The sequence below is a fragment of the Delphinapterus leucas genome, chromosome 19, assembly GCF_059928025.1.
Source record: "Delphinapterus leucas isolate spDelLeu-1000000601 "Yukka" chromosome 19, BTC_Dleu_Yukka2, whole genome shotgun sequence".
Taxonomy (NCBI): Eukaryota; Metazoa; Chordata; class Mammalia; order Artiodactyla; family Monodontidae; genus Delphinapterus; species Delphinapterus leucas.
The window spans coordinates 12,849,786-12,864,137 of NC_143147.1; the positions used below are offsets into that span (position 1 = coordinate 12,849,786).

General features: G+C 44.5%; 1 protein-coding gene across 1 annotated transcript in view; it reads left to right on the plus strand.

Annotated features, from left to right (window-relative positions):
• LOC111186011 (myosin-3) overlaps positions 1-14,352 on the plus strand; it is a 65,708-nt gene that overhangs the window by 29,863 nt on the left and 21,493 nt on the right. Inside the window, exons 2-3 of the mRNA XM_089900336.1 lie at positions 11,959-12,131; positions 13,580-13,817. The gene's annotated coding sequence lies outside the window, so the exon portion shown is untranslated. The remainder of the gene's footprint in view (positions 1-11,958; positions 12,132-13,579; positions 13,818-14,352) is intronic.

Sequence of the window (14,352 nt, forward strand, 5' to 3'; positions counted from 1 at the left end):
CGACCAGGGAAGCCCTCTGCCTGTTTTTTGATTGGGTGGGTTGTTTGTGTGGTTTTTTATTTTTGGCTGTGTTGGGTCTTCGTTGCTCCACGCAGGCTTTCTCGAGTTGCAGGGAGTGGAGGCTGCTCTTCGTTGTGGTGCACGGGCTTCTCATTGCAGTGGCTTCTCTCATCGAGGAGCGTGGGCTCAGTAGTTGTGGCACACGGGCTCAGTAGTTGTGGCTCACGGGCTCTAGAGAGCAGGCTCAGTAGTTGTGGCGCATGGGCTTAGTTGCTCCGCGGCATGTGGGATCTTCCCGGACCAGGGATCGAACCGGTGTCCCCTGCATTGGCAGGCAGATTCTTAACCACTGCCCCCCAAAGAAGTCCCCAGTTGTTTGTTTTCTTGATATTGAGCTGTATGAGCTGTTTGTATATTTTGGAAATTAAGCTCTTGTCAGTTGCATTGTTTGCAAATATTTTCTCCCATTCTGTAGGTTGTATTTTTGTTTATGGTTTCCTTTGCTGTGCAAAAGCTTATAAGTTTGATTAGGTCCCATTTGTTTATTTTTGCTTTTATTTCCTTTGCCTTGGGAGACTGACCTAAGAAAACATTGCTACAGTTTATGGCAGAATGTTCTGCCTATGTTCTCTTCTAGGAATTTTACGGTGTCATGTCTTATATTTAAGTCTTTAAGCCATTCTGAGTTTATTTTTGTATATGGTGTGAGGCAGTGTTCTAACTTCATTGATTTATATGTGGCTGTCCAGCTTTCCCAGTATCACTTGCTGAAGAGACTGTCTTTCCTCCATTATGTATTCTTGCGTCCTTTGTCAAAGATTAATCGACTCTAGGTATGTGGGTTTATTTCTGGGCTCTCTGTTCTGTTCTATTGATCCAAATATCTGTTTTTGTGCCAATATCACACTATTTTGATTACTGTAGCTTTGTAGTATTGTCTGAAGTCTGGGAGGGTTATGCCTCCAGCTTTGTTTTTTTTTTCCTCAGGATTTCCTTGGCAATTCTGGATATTTTGTGGTTCCACATAAACTAGGATTATTTGTTCTAGTTCTGTGAAAAATGTCATGGGTAATTAGATAGGGATCACAATAAATCCATAGATTGCTTTGGATAGTATGGCCATTTTAACAATGTTAATTCTTCCAATCCAAGAGCATGGGATAGCTTTCCATTTCTTTGAATCATCTTTAGTTTCCTTTATTTATTTTATTTTATTTTTTTTGCGGTATGCGGGCCTCTCACTGTTGTGGCCTCTCCCGCTGCGGAGCACAGGCTCCAGACGCGCAGGCTCATGGGCCATGGCTCATGGGCCCTGCCGCTCTGCGGCACATGGAATCTTCCCAGACGGGGGCATGAATGCGTGTCCCCTGCATCGGCAGGCGGACCCTCAACCACTGTGCCACCAGGGAAGCCCTAGTTTCCTTTATTAATGTTTTATAGTTCTCAGCGTATAAGTCTTTCACCTCCTTGGTCAGGTTTATTCCCAGGTATTTTTTTTTTGGATGAAATTTTAAAAGGGATTTTTTACATTCTCTTTCTTTTTTTTTTTATTCTCTTTTTTTTTTTTAACATCTTTATTGGGGTATAATTGCTTTACAATGGTGTGTTAGTTTCTGCTTTATAACAAAGTGAATCAGTTATACGTATACATATGTTCCCATATCTCTTCCCTCTTGCATCTCCCTCCCTCCCACCCTCCCTATCCCACCCCTCCAGGCGGTCACAAAGCACCGAGCTGATATCCCTGTGCTATGCGGCTGCTTTCCACTAGCTATCTACCTTACGTTTGGTAGTGTATTTATGTCCATGCCTCTTTCTTGTTTTGTCACAGCTCACCCTCCCCCCTCCTCATATCTTCAAGTCCATTCTCTAGTAGGTATGTATCTTTATTCCTGTCTTACCCCTAGGTTTTTCATGACATTTTTTTTCTTAAATTCCATATATATGTGTTAGCATACGGTATTGGTCTTTCTCATTCTGACTTACTTCACTCTGTATGACAGACTCTAGGTCTACCCACCTCATTACGAATAGCTCAATTTCGTTTCTTTTTATGGCTGAGTAATATTCCATTGTATATATGTGCCACATCTTCTTTATCCATTCATCTGATGATGGACACTTAGGTTGTTTCCATCTCCGGGCTATTGTAAATAGAGCTGCAATGAACATTTTGGCACATGACTCTTTTTGAATTATGGTTTTCTCAGAGTATATGCCCAGTAGTGGGATTGCTGGGTCATATGGTAGTTCTATTTGTAGATTTTTAAGGAATCTCCGTACTGTTCTCCATAGTGGCTGTACCAATTCACATTCCCACCAGCAGTGCAAGAGTGTTCCCTTTTCTCCACACCCTCTCCAGCATTTATTGTTTCTAGATTTTTTGCTGATGGCCATTCTGACTGGTGTGAGATGATATCTCATTGTAGTTTTGATTTGCATTTCTCTAATGATGAATGATGTTGAGCATTCTTTCATGTGTTTGTTGGCAGTCTGTATATCTTCCTTGGAGAAATGTCTATTTAGGTCTTCTGCCCATTTTTGGATTGGGTTGTTTGTTTTTTTGTTATTGAGCTGCATGAGCTGCTTATGAATTTTGGAGAGTAATCCTTTGTCAGTTGCTTCATTTGCAAATATCTTCTCCCATTCTGAGGGTTGTCTTTTTGTCTCGTTTCTGGTTTCCTTTGCTGTGCAAAAGCTTTGAAGTTTCATTAGGCCCCATTTGTTTATCTTTGTTTTTATTTCCATTTCTCTAGGAGGTGGGTCAAAAAGTATCTTGCTGTGATTTATGTCAAGGAGTGTTCTGCCTATGTTTTCCTCTAAGAGTTTGATAGTTTCTGGCCTTACATTTAGGTCTTTAATCCATTTTGAGCTTATTTTTGTGTATGGTGTTAGGGAGTGATCTAATCTCATACTTTTACGTGTACCTGTCCTGTTTTTCCAGCATCACTTGTTGAAGAGGCTGTCCTTTCTCCACTGTACATTCCTGCCTCCTTTATCAAAGAAAAGGTGGCCATATGTGCGTGGGATTATCTCTGGGCTTTCTATCCTGTTCTGTTGATCTATCTTTCTGTTTTTGTGCCAGTACCATACTGTCTTGATTACTGTAGCTTTGTAGTATAGTCTGAAGTCAGGGAACCTGATTCCTCCAGCTCTATTTTTCATTCTCAAGATTGCTTTGGCTATTCGGGGTCTTTTGTGTTTCCATACAAATTGTGAAATTTTTTGTTCTAGTTTTGTGAAAAATGCCAGTGGTAGTTTGATAGGGATTGCATTGAATCTGTAGATTGCTTTGGGTAGTAGAGTCATTTTCACAATGTTGATTCTTCCAATCCAAGAACATGGTATATCTCTTCATCTATTTGTATCATCTTTAATTTCTTTCATCGGTGTCTTATAATTTTCTGCATATAGGTCTTTTGTCTCCTTAAGTAGGTTTATTCCTAGATATTTTATTCTTTTTGTTGCAGTGGTAAATGGGAGTGTTTTCTTGATTTCACTTTCAGATTTTTCATCATTAGTGTATAGGAATGCCAGAGATTTCTGTGCATTAATTTTGTATCCTGCCACTTTACCAAATTCATTGATTAGCTCTAGTAGTTTTTTGGTAGCATCTTTAGGATTCTCTATGTATAGTATCGTGTCATCTGCAAACAGTGACAGCTTTACTTCTTCTTTTCCGATTTGGATTCCTTTTATTTCCTTTTCTTCTCTGATTGCTGTGGCTAAAACTTCCAAAAATATGTTGAATAAGAGTGGTGAGAGTGCGCAACCTTGTCTTGTTCCTGATCTTAGTGGAAATGCTTTCAGTTTTTCACCATTGAGGATGATGTTGGCTGTGGGTTTGTCATATATGGCCTTTATTATGTTGAGGAAAGTTCCCTCTGTGCCTACTTTCTGCAGGGTTTTTATCATAAATGGGTGTTGAATTTTGTTGAAAGCTTTTTCTGCATCTGTTGAGATGATCATATGGTTTTTCTCCTTCAATTTGTTAATATGGTGTATCACGTTGATTGATTTGCGTATATTGAAGAATCCTTGCATTCCTGGAATAAACCCCACTTGATCGTGGTGTATGCTCCGTTTAATGTGCTGTTGGATTCTGTTTGCTAGTATTTTGTTGAGGATTTTTGCATCTATGTTCATCAGTGATATTGGCCTGTAGTTTTCTTTCTTTGTGACATCCTTGTCTGGTTTTGGAATCAAGGTGATGGTGGCCTTATGGAATGAATTTGGGAGTGTTCCTCCCTCTGCTATATTTTGGAAGAGTTTGAGAAGGATAGGTGTTAGCTCTTCTCTAAATGTTTGATAGAATTCGCCTGTGAAGCCATCTGGTCCTGGGCTTTTGTTTGTTGGAAGATTTTTAATCACAGTTTCAATTTCAGTGCTTGTGATTGGTCTGTTCATATTTTATATTTCTTCCTGATTCAGTCTTGGCATGTTGTGCATTTCTAAGAATTTGTCCATTTCTTCCAGGTTGTCCATTTTATTGGCATAGAGTTGCTTGTAGTAATCTCTCATGATCTTTTGTATTTCTGCAGTGTCAATTGTTACTTCTCCTTTTTCATTTCTAATTCTATTGATTTGAGTCTTCTCCCTTTTTTTCTTGGTGAGTCTGGCTAATGGTTTATCAATTTTGTTTATCTTGTCAAAGAACCAGCTTTTAGTTTTATTGATCTTTGCTATCGTTTCCTTCATTTCTTTTTCATTTATTTCTGATCTGATCTCTTTGATTTCTTTCCTTCGCTAACTTTGGATTTTTTTTGTTCTTCTTTCTCTAATTGCTTTAGGTGCAAGCTTAGGTTGTTTATTCGAGATGTTTCCTGTTTCTTAAGGTAGGATTGTATTGCTATAAACTTCCCTCTTAGAACTGCTTTTGCTGCATCCCATAGGTTTTGGGTCGTCGTGTCTCCATTGTCATTTGTTTCTAGGTATTTTTGGATTTCCTCTTTGATTTCTTCAGTGATCACTTCGTTATTAAGTAGTGTATTTTGTAGCCTCCCTGTGTTTGTATTTTTTACAGATCTTTTCCTGTAATTGACATCTAGTCTCATAGTGTTGTGGTCAGAAAGGATACTTGATACAGTTTCAATTTTCTTAAATTTACCAAGGCTTGATTTGTGTCCCAAGATATGATCTATCCTGGAGAATATTCCATGAGCACTTGAGAAAAATGTGTATTCTGTTGTTTTTGGATGGAGTTTCCTATAAATATCAATTAAGTCCATCTTGTTTAATGTATCATTTAAAGCTTGTGTTTCCTTATTTATTTTCATTTTGGATGATCTGTCTATGGGTGAAAGTGGGGTGTTAAAGTCCCCTACTATGAATGTGTTACTGTCGATTTCCCCTTTCATGGCTGTTAGTATTTGCCTTATGTATTGAGGTGCTCCTATGTTGGGTGCATAAATATTTACAGTTGTTATATCTTCTTCTTGGATCAATCCCTTGATCATTATGTAGTGTCCTTCTTTGTCTCTTCTAATAGTCTTTATTTTAAAGTCTATTTTGTCTGATATGGGAATTGCTACTCCAGCTTTCTTTTGGTTTCCATTTGCATGGAATATCTTTTTCCATCCCCTTACTTTCAATCTGTATGTGTCTCTGGGTCTGAAGTGGGTCTCTTGTAGACAGCATATATATGGGTCTTGTTTTTGTATCCATTCAGCCAATCTGTGTCTTTTGGTGGGAGCATTTAGTCCATTTACATTTAAGGTAATTATCGATATGTATGTTCCTATTCCCATTTTCTAAATTGTTTTGGGTTCGTTATTGTAGGTCTTTTCCTTCTCTTGTGTTTCTTGCCTAGCATTTGTTGCCTAGCATTTGTTGCCTTTAGCATTTGTTGTAAAACTGGTTTGGTGGTGCTGAATTCTCTCAGCTTTTGCTTGTCTGTAAAGGTTTTAATTTCTCCATCAAATCTGAATGAGATCCTTGCTGGGTAGATAATCTTGGTTGCAGGTTTTTCTCCTTCATCATTTTCAGTATGTCCTGCCACTCCCTTCTGGCTTGCAGAGTTTCTGCTGAGAGATCAGCTGTTAACCTTATGGGGATTCCCTTGTGTGTTATTTTTTGTTTTTCCCTTGCTGCTTTTAATATGCTTTCTTTGTATTTAATTTTTGACAGTTTGATTAATATATGTCTTGTCGTATTTCTCCTTGGATTTATCCTATATGGGACTCTCTGTGCTTCCTGGACTTGATTAACTATTTCCTTTCCCATATTAAGGAAGTTTTCAACTATAATCTCTTCAAATATTTTCTCAGTCCCTTTCTTTTTCTCTTCTTCTTCTGGAACCCCTATAATTCGAATGTTGGTGCATTTAATTTTGTCCCAGAGGTCTCTGAGACTGTCCTTGGTTCTTTTCATTCTTTTTTCTTTATTCTGCTCTGCAGTAGTTATTTCCACTATTTTATCTTCCAGGTCACTTGTCTGTTCTTCTGCCTCAGTTATTCTCCTATTGATCCCATCTAGAGTATTTTTCATTTCATTTATTGTGTTGTTCATCGTTGTTTGTTTCATCTTTAGTTCTTCTAGGTCATTGTTAAATGTTTCTTGCATTTTCTCTATTCTGTCTCCAAGATTTTGGATCATCTTTACTATCATTACTCTGAATTCTTTTTCAGTTAGACCGCCTAGTTCCTCTTCATTTGTTAGGTCTGGTGGGTTTTTATCTTGCTCCTTCATCTGCTGTGTGTTTCTCTGTCTTCTCATTTTGCTTATCTTACTGTGTTTGGGGTCTCCTTTTTGCAGGCTGCAGGTTCGTAGTTCCCATTGTTTTTGGTGTCTGTCCCCAGTGGCTAAGGTTGGTTCAGTGGGTTGTGTAGGCTTCCTGGTGGAGGGGACTAGTGCCTGTGTTCTGGTGGATGAGGCTGGATCTTGTCTCTCTGGTGGGCAGGTCCACGTCTGGTGGTGTGTTTTGGGGTGTCTGTGGACTTATTATGATTTTAGGCAGCCTCTCTGCTAATGGGTGGGGTTGTGTTCCTGTTTTGCTAGTTGTTTGGCATAGGGTGTCCAGCACTGTAGCTTGCTGGTCGTTGAGTGAAGCTGGGTGCTGGCGTTGAGATGGAGATCTCTGGGAGATTTTCGCCGTTTGATATTATGTGGAGCTGGGAGGTCTCTTGTTGCCCAGTGTCGTGAAGTTGGCTCTCCCACCTCAGAGGCACAGCACTGACTCCTGGCTGAAGCACCAACAGCCTGTCATCCACACGGCTCAGAATAAAAGGGAGAAAAAGTAGAGAGAAAGAATTAGTAGAAGTAGGAAGAAAGAAAGAAAGAAAGAAAGAAAGAAAGAAAGAAAGAAAGAAAGAAAGAAAGGAGATAAAGTAAAATAAAATAGTTATTAAAATTAATTATTAAGAAAAAAAATTTTAAAAAAAAAACGGACGGATAGAACCCTAGGACAAATGGTGGAAGCAAAGCTATACAGACAAAATCTCACACAGAAGCATACACATACACATAAAAAGAGGAAAAGGGGAAAAATTCCTAAATCTTGCTCCCAAAGTCCACCTCCTCAGTTTGGGATGATTCATTGTCTATTCAGCTATTCCACAGATGCAGGTTCATCAAGTTGATTGTGGAGCTTTAATCCGCTGCTCCTGAGGCTGCTGGGAGAGATTTCCCTTTCTCTTCTTTGTTCTCACAGCTCCCGGGTCTCAGCTTTGGATTTGGCCCCGCCTCTGCGTGTAGGTCGCCCGAGGGCGTCTGTTTTTCGCTCAGACAGCACGGGGTTAAAGGAGCCGCTGATTCGGGGGCTCTGGCTCACTCAGGCCGGGGGGAGGGAGGGGCACGGAGTGCGGGGCGGGCCTGCGGCGGCAGAGGCCAGCGTGACGTTGCACCAGCCTGAGGCGCGCCTTGCGTTCTAATGGGTGAGTTGTCCCTGGATCCAGGGACCCAGGCAGTGGCGGGTGCAGCCCCCCAGAAGGGGGGTGTGGATAGTAACCTGTGCTCGCACACAGGCTTCTTGGTGGCGGCAGCAGCGGCCTTAGCGTCTCATGTCCGTCTCTGGGGTCCACGCTTTTAGCAGCAGCTCGGGCCCGTCTCTGGAGCTCCTTTAAGCAGTGCTCTTAATCCCCTCTCCTCGCGCACCAGGAAACAAAGAGGGAAGAAAAAGTCTCTTGCCTCTTCGGCAGCTCCAGACCTTTTCCCGGACTCCCTCCCGGCTAGCCTTGGTGCACTAACCCCTTCAGGCTGTGTTCACGCCCCCAACCCCAGTCCTCTCCATGCGCTCCGACTGAAGACCGAGCGTCAGCTCCCAGCCCCGCCCGCCCCGGCGGGTGAGCAGACAAGCCTCTAGGGCTGGTGAGTGCTGGTCGGCACCCATCCTCTGTGCGGGAATCTCCCCGCTTTGCCCTCCGCACGCCTGTGGCTGTGCTCTCCTCCGCTGCTCCGAAGCTTCCCCCCCTCTGACACCCGCAGTCTCTGCCCGCGAAGGGGCTTCCTAGTGTGTGGAAATCTTTCCTCCTTCACAGCTCCCTCCCACTGGTGCAGGTCCCGTCCCTATTCTTTTGTCTCTGTTTTTTCTTTTTTTCTTTTGCCCTACCCAGGTACTTGGGGAGTTTCTTGCCTTTTGGGAGGTCTGAGGTCTGCCAGCATTCAGTAGGTTTTCTGTAGGAGTTGTTCCACGTGTAGATGTATTTCTGGTGTATCTGTGGGGAGGAAGGTGATCTCCACGTCTTACTCTTCCGCCATCTTGCACCGGAGCTTTCACGTTCTCTTTCCGTTATTTCATTGTTAGTGTAAAGAAATGCAACAGATTTCTGTATGTTAATCTTGTATTCTGCTACCTTGCTGAATTCGTTTATCAGTTCTAATAGTTTTGTGTGGAGTCTTTAGAGTTTTCTATGTAGAGTTACCATGTCATCTCCATGTTTTACCTCTTCCCTTCCAATTTAGATACCTTTTATTTCTTTTTCTTGTCTAATTGCTGTAGCTAGGACTTCCAATACTATGTTAAATAGAAGTGGTCAGAGTGGGCATCCTTGTCTTGTTCCAGATTTTAGCAGGAAGGCTTTCAGCTTTTCACTATTGAGTATCATGTTGGCTGTGGGTTTGTCATAAATAGTTTTTATTATGTTGAGACTTGTTCCCTGTGTAACCACTTTGGTGAGAGTTTTTACCATGAATGGATGTTGAATTTTATCAAATGCTTTTTCTGCATCTATTGAGATGATCATGTGGCTTTTGTCTTTTTTTTTTTTGGTTGACATGGTGTATCACATTGATTTGTGTATATTGAGCCATCCTTGCGACCCTAGGATGAATCCAACTTTATCATGGTGCGTGATCACTTTTATGTGTTGTTGGATTCAGTTTGCTAATATTTTGTTGAGGATTTTTGCGTCTATTTTCATCAAAGAATTGTCCTGTAATTTTCTTTTTTGGTAGTGTCTTTGTCTGGTTTTGTATCAGGGTGATGGCGGCTTCATAAAATGACTTTGGGAGTGTTCCCTCCTCTTCAATCTTCTGGAAGAGTTTGAGAAGGATCGATATAAGTTCTTCCTTGTATGTTTGGTAGAATTCCCCAGTGAAGCCGTACAGTCCTAGACTTTTGTTTGCAGGGAGTTTTTTAAATTACAGATTCTATTTCACTTCTGGTGGTTGGTCTGTTCAATTTCTTCTTGATTCAGTTTTGACAGCCTGTATGTTTCTAGAAACTTACCCATTTCTAGGTTGTCCAATTTGTTGGCATATAATTGTTCATAGTATTCTCTTACTTTTTTTTTTTTTTTTTTTGTATTTCTGCCGTATTGGTCGTTATTTCTCCTCTTATTTTATTTGGGTCATTTCTCTCGAAAAGCACGACTTTAAATGAAAATTCAGTGTTATCCTTCAATTTAAAGGTTATGGCTTAAATATTAATCAACTACCACACCTCAAATTGGCCACCTTTCTTCCAAGTTCTCTATTATTATGGAGCCATTTGTTCTCTACTTCCTCCCAGTGGTGACCTCCTGGTGATCTTTGATCTTTACCTTCCACATCCACACGCACCTGGTGGACTAGTTTGCTTGCCTCCTTCTCCATGGCATTGTTCAGATGCATGCGTCATTCTTCCTTCCTGTCCTCAAATACCCTGGCAAAGCCCTGGGTCATGCCTGCTGTTTATAAACTCCTTTCCTTGGAACGTCCGTCTTCTGTTCCTCTCAAAGCATTCTTCCCTGCTTCAGTCATGTTGCTCCAAGCTCCCAACCACACGGGCCCATCAATCTTCTGAACCATCTGCAGACTTCGGACAGCAGCCGCAGCCACCCCATCTCAGGTATGGGACTCGTCTCTTCTCTGCCAGCGACTGTCTCTCAAACCTTCTCTCACTTTCATCTTTAGCCTTCTCCTCTGACTCTCTGTGTGTGGCATCCTCCCTTTTCCTGGTCACCTTTTGGCACCAGCTCTCCCTTTCACTCACACATTGGGGTTTGACCTTTTAAAACGTTTGCTCTGATCGACTTCACAACTTCTGGCTCATGTCATAATTCTGGAAGCATCCATTCCCGAAGCCCTCTCATATAATTAGCGCGGTGGTCAGTAGCGTGGCTCTGGCATCAACTCCAACTGCATTTTAACCCTGGATGCGCACGACTGTGCTTTGTGCTTACCTACAGATTTGACTTTGTTCCTAATAGAAAGGTGGGGAAAGTAGGTGTCTGTTGAATTGAATTAAAGGAGAGTTTTGGGCCCTCTCGGCTTTATTTATTACCTGGGGCTCTGGACACCGGTTCAGGACCTCCACCTTCACCTCACTGGCAGGGAATGGTCTTCGCTCAGAATAACCAAGTTCCCTGCTTCCACTGACACCAAATCCCCCTCAAGCGGGACATGGAGAAGGCACTTGATCCCGGAGGCATCTGCTCCTGCGGCTGACGTCATGCTCTGACAGAGTGCTGTCCTAGGGGCTCCATGTCCACATGTGGATCAGACATCAAACAGAAGTAGAGGAAAATAGCTCAGGAGGAAGCTGCCGGCTCTGACGAGGGGACTCAGCCACTCTCCAAATAGCGCCTCTGGAGCTGCCTGCATTCCTGAGACAATACATTTTCTTCCAGCGCACCCAGGAATAAACGCAGCTCTGTGTCCAGGCTGTGGGGATTAGTTCTCGCTGGGTGATGGCTGAAAGAACAAGGGCTCCTCCTTTTCCCATAAAGCTGGCTAATAATACACTGGTAAGTCATCTGTCCCCCAGCTGATCAGAGGAGGAATTCCACACCAGCCGAGGGTCCAGTTAGCCCTGAAAGCTGCCTATTTAAGCACCAAGTGGTCTTCTTCTTTAAGATTTCTCTCTCTTTGGATGGAAATCTTTTAAAAACACACACATATATATATGTCCCTTCTGCCTCCTCATATCGATAAAACAAATATCCAATATGATCTACTCAATGTCATCAAGATAACCAGTCATACTGTGTGTAACACATGGAAACCTTCAGACAGGGAAGAAAACTTCAAATCTACAATGTGCTATAAACACAGCACTGGGCAGGGCGTGTCTGACATTTTAATATCCTATCAAATGCACATAACTAGTCTGTGAGGCAGCTGTATCATCCCCATTTTACAGATGAGAAAACAGGCTCAGAGAAGTTAGGCACAATGCCGGCCATCACACAGTAAATGAGAGGCGAGCAGTGGGACTCGCACCCAGGCCCGTCTGACTCCCAAGCCCCACAGCCCGCAGCTGCTGCACGTGCTGCTCTTCCCTCCTACAGATAATTTCCAGACGGCCGTACTTTTTGATTCCTGGTATCTAGTTTTAAAACTTTTCTCTGTGGCAGTTATTGTTGTCATTTCTGTCCTCAGAGTTTCTTCTGGAGAGTGGAGCTCTCTGCCTAACCCTGACCCTCCTTCTCTGGCCTTGGGCAAGCTTCCTACCCCTCCTGCCTTCCAGCTCCTCCTATGCAAAAGCAGGCTGACCAGCAAACGACCTCTGAGATCCCCCAGCTGAACACTCTATACCTGCAGGAGGAAGAAGCGTGATGGAAAGAAGGACGACAGGCTGCGTGATTTGGAAAAGCTGGGGTGGAAGGCTGTCGGCACTTCAGAGCTGAGGCTGGGCTCAGTAATGTGACCTGGGGCTGTTTTACAACGAACTCAGGGAAGACCTGTATGGAAAACATCCTTTCGGCTTCCTGGAGGTGGGTATGGATATGATTATGCAGAGAGACGGGTAAACTGGTGACAACACAAGGCAAAGAGCAAACTGACCCTTTTCCCGTTGCCCACAAAGCCCCTCCCAGCCGTAACTCTAGGTGTTTAAGAAGGAGCCGCCAGCACCTTTCCCTGTCCCATGGCCACCCTGCTACGTCACTGCCCAAGGTGTGGTCAGGGCCCCTCGCACTGTCCCTCAGCCCCGTGGGGCTTGCTAACACCTCTGCTCCCACAGGTGACATGCACCTGTCCTGACCAGGCCTCCAAGGAGATGCCTGGCCAATAGCACAGAGACTTGGACTGATGTCACTGGGCAGGCAGGACAGGACCTCAGGCAGACCGCTCCCCTTCAGAGCACGGATGCACCCTTTAGGAGGGTCGGGCTCTCTTCTTGGATGAGGAGGGGCTCTAGGGACGGGGGTTTCAGTCCCAGCTGGAGCAAGGAGGTGGCGTGGGGGGGGTGTGACAGGGAGCAAGCCCACAGCAGGCTGCTGGGGCAAGCGAGCGGGTTCCGTACTTCCTGACTCCCCCGCTGGTGGCCACTCACCTTTCTGGCCTTCACAGAGCAGGTACTTCATAAATGTGCGCTTTGATCTAAAATCCCCTAAATGTCAAAAACGAGCCACCGTTTATCCTAGAAACCATTAAGGGTAAAGGCTGCATCTTCCGTTTCTTGTGTACCTTCTTGAAGTGCTCTGCATTGGGGCCAGCATACAGTGGGTGCTTAATTAATGTCCCTGCACCTTGGGGACCACAGTCCTGCTCCCCCTGCCCTACCCACACCTCTTCGAGTGGCCTCCGTATCCACGCCTGGTGTGGGTGCGTTGGGAGGGGCAGCTCTTATTCTCAAGTGGGAACTGCTGACACTCTTTAAAATTAATGACCAATTAATGAGGATGCCAGCTGGCCACCCTCCCAAAGATTTGTCAGGAAAAATAGGGAAAAAACAGACATAAAGTAGAAGGGAAAGAAGGTTCATTCTTCTCCGGAAGCTTCATTTTTCCAGCCCTGACTTAGAAACAACCAGACTTGTTAGACAGCGCCCCCCAATCACCCCCCGTTTCTCTGCAGCCCATGCCTTCCCCCTACCCCCCACCCAGGCCAGCAGCTGGTCTTTCCTAATCCGTAGTATATCTCAATAACAACAGGTCCTTAAAGCAGCTGTTGCTGTGGATACCGTCTGGCCGGGTAGCTCCCCCCTCATTAATTTACTTGTTGGTCTTACTGGCACTTAAGAAAGGATTCAGTTAATAATGATACTAACGAGATAGAAAGTTACACAGTGAAAGGAGGAGGAGGAAGAGGGTCGTTGTTGTTGTTGTTGTTTCTGGCCGAGTTTTACAATCACACCACCCTGTGTTGTGACAAAAGTCTTGCTCAAAACTCCAAGAGGATTTTAATAGTTTTGTCCTTGGCTTCCTCCCTTTTCCCACAGGACAAGATTTCTAAGTACCTGCTGCCCAGGGCTGCACACTGATGTCTGAGCCCGTGGCGCCTGCAGGATGGAGTTAGGCAGGAGCCCCAGCGAGGCTGTCCCATCACACTGAGTGAGGACACCCCGGGCCCAAGTTCAAAGGAAGGCATCTCAAACCTCCAGCTTTCCCCAATGGGAAAATGGTTATGGATCCCGCTCATTTCTATAGATACCTCTCCCTTGGCAACGACAAAAAAAAGTGAGGAAGGAGCTGGTCCTCAGCTTGTGGTGTCGGTCATTCTCTTTCCAAATATAGAGAAGGAATGAGCGGTGGCGTTAGCAGGGGGTATAAAAGTCAGCGGGCAGCAGCCCCTCTGTAGCTGCTCTGTGGGTGGAGGAGAGTCGCAGCGCCCCTCGCTGGCTCTTTTCCGAGTGCGGCTTGGAGGACGCCACCTGGTGCGGGCCTGTCTGGCTTTGGTAAGGTTAGTTAGAGGCAGAGCTGGGCCTCGGGCCCAAAGGCCCACCCCGCTGCCTGCAGCACCCACGTCCTCCGGCCTGCTCTCCCCTCAACGCTCCGTGGGCCACGGCCTGCCCTTCGCCTCTCCGATCTGTGCAGAGGCCAGTGGGGTCGCCGCCTACCCTGCCCTCACCTTCCCCACCTGCGCTGCGTGCCTGGCGGGTGTCCGTCGGCCAATCTGAGATTTCTCCCTGTTCACCGAAGACAGGGGGCCTGATCCCCTGGCCTTTTTAACAGGGATTCTGTCCTTCCTGCCCAGTTCTGAATGGGAGGCACT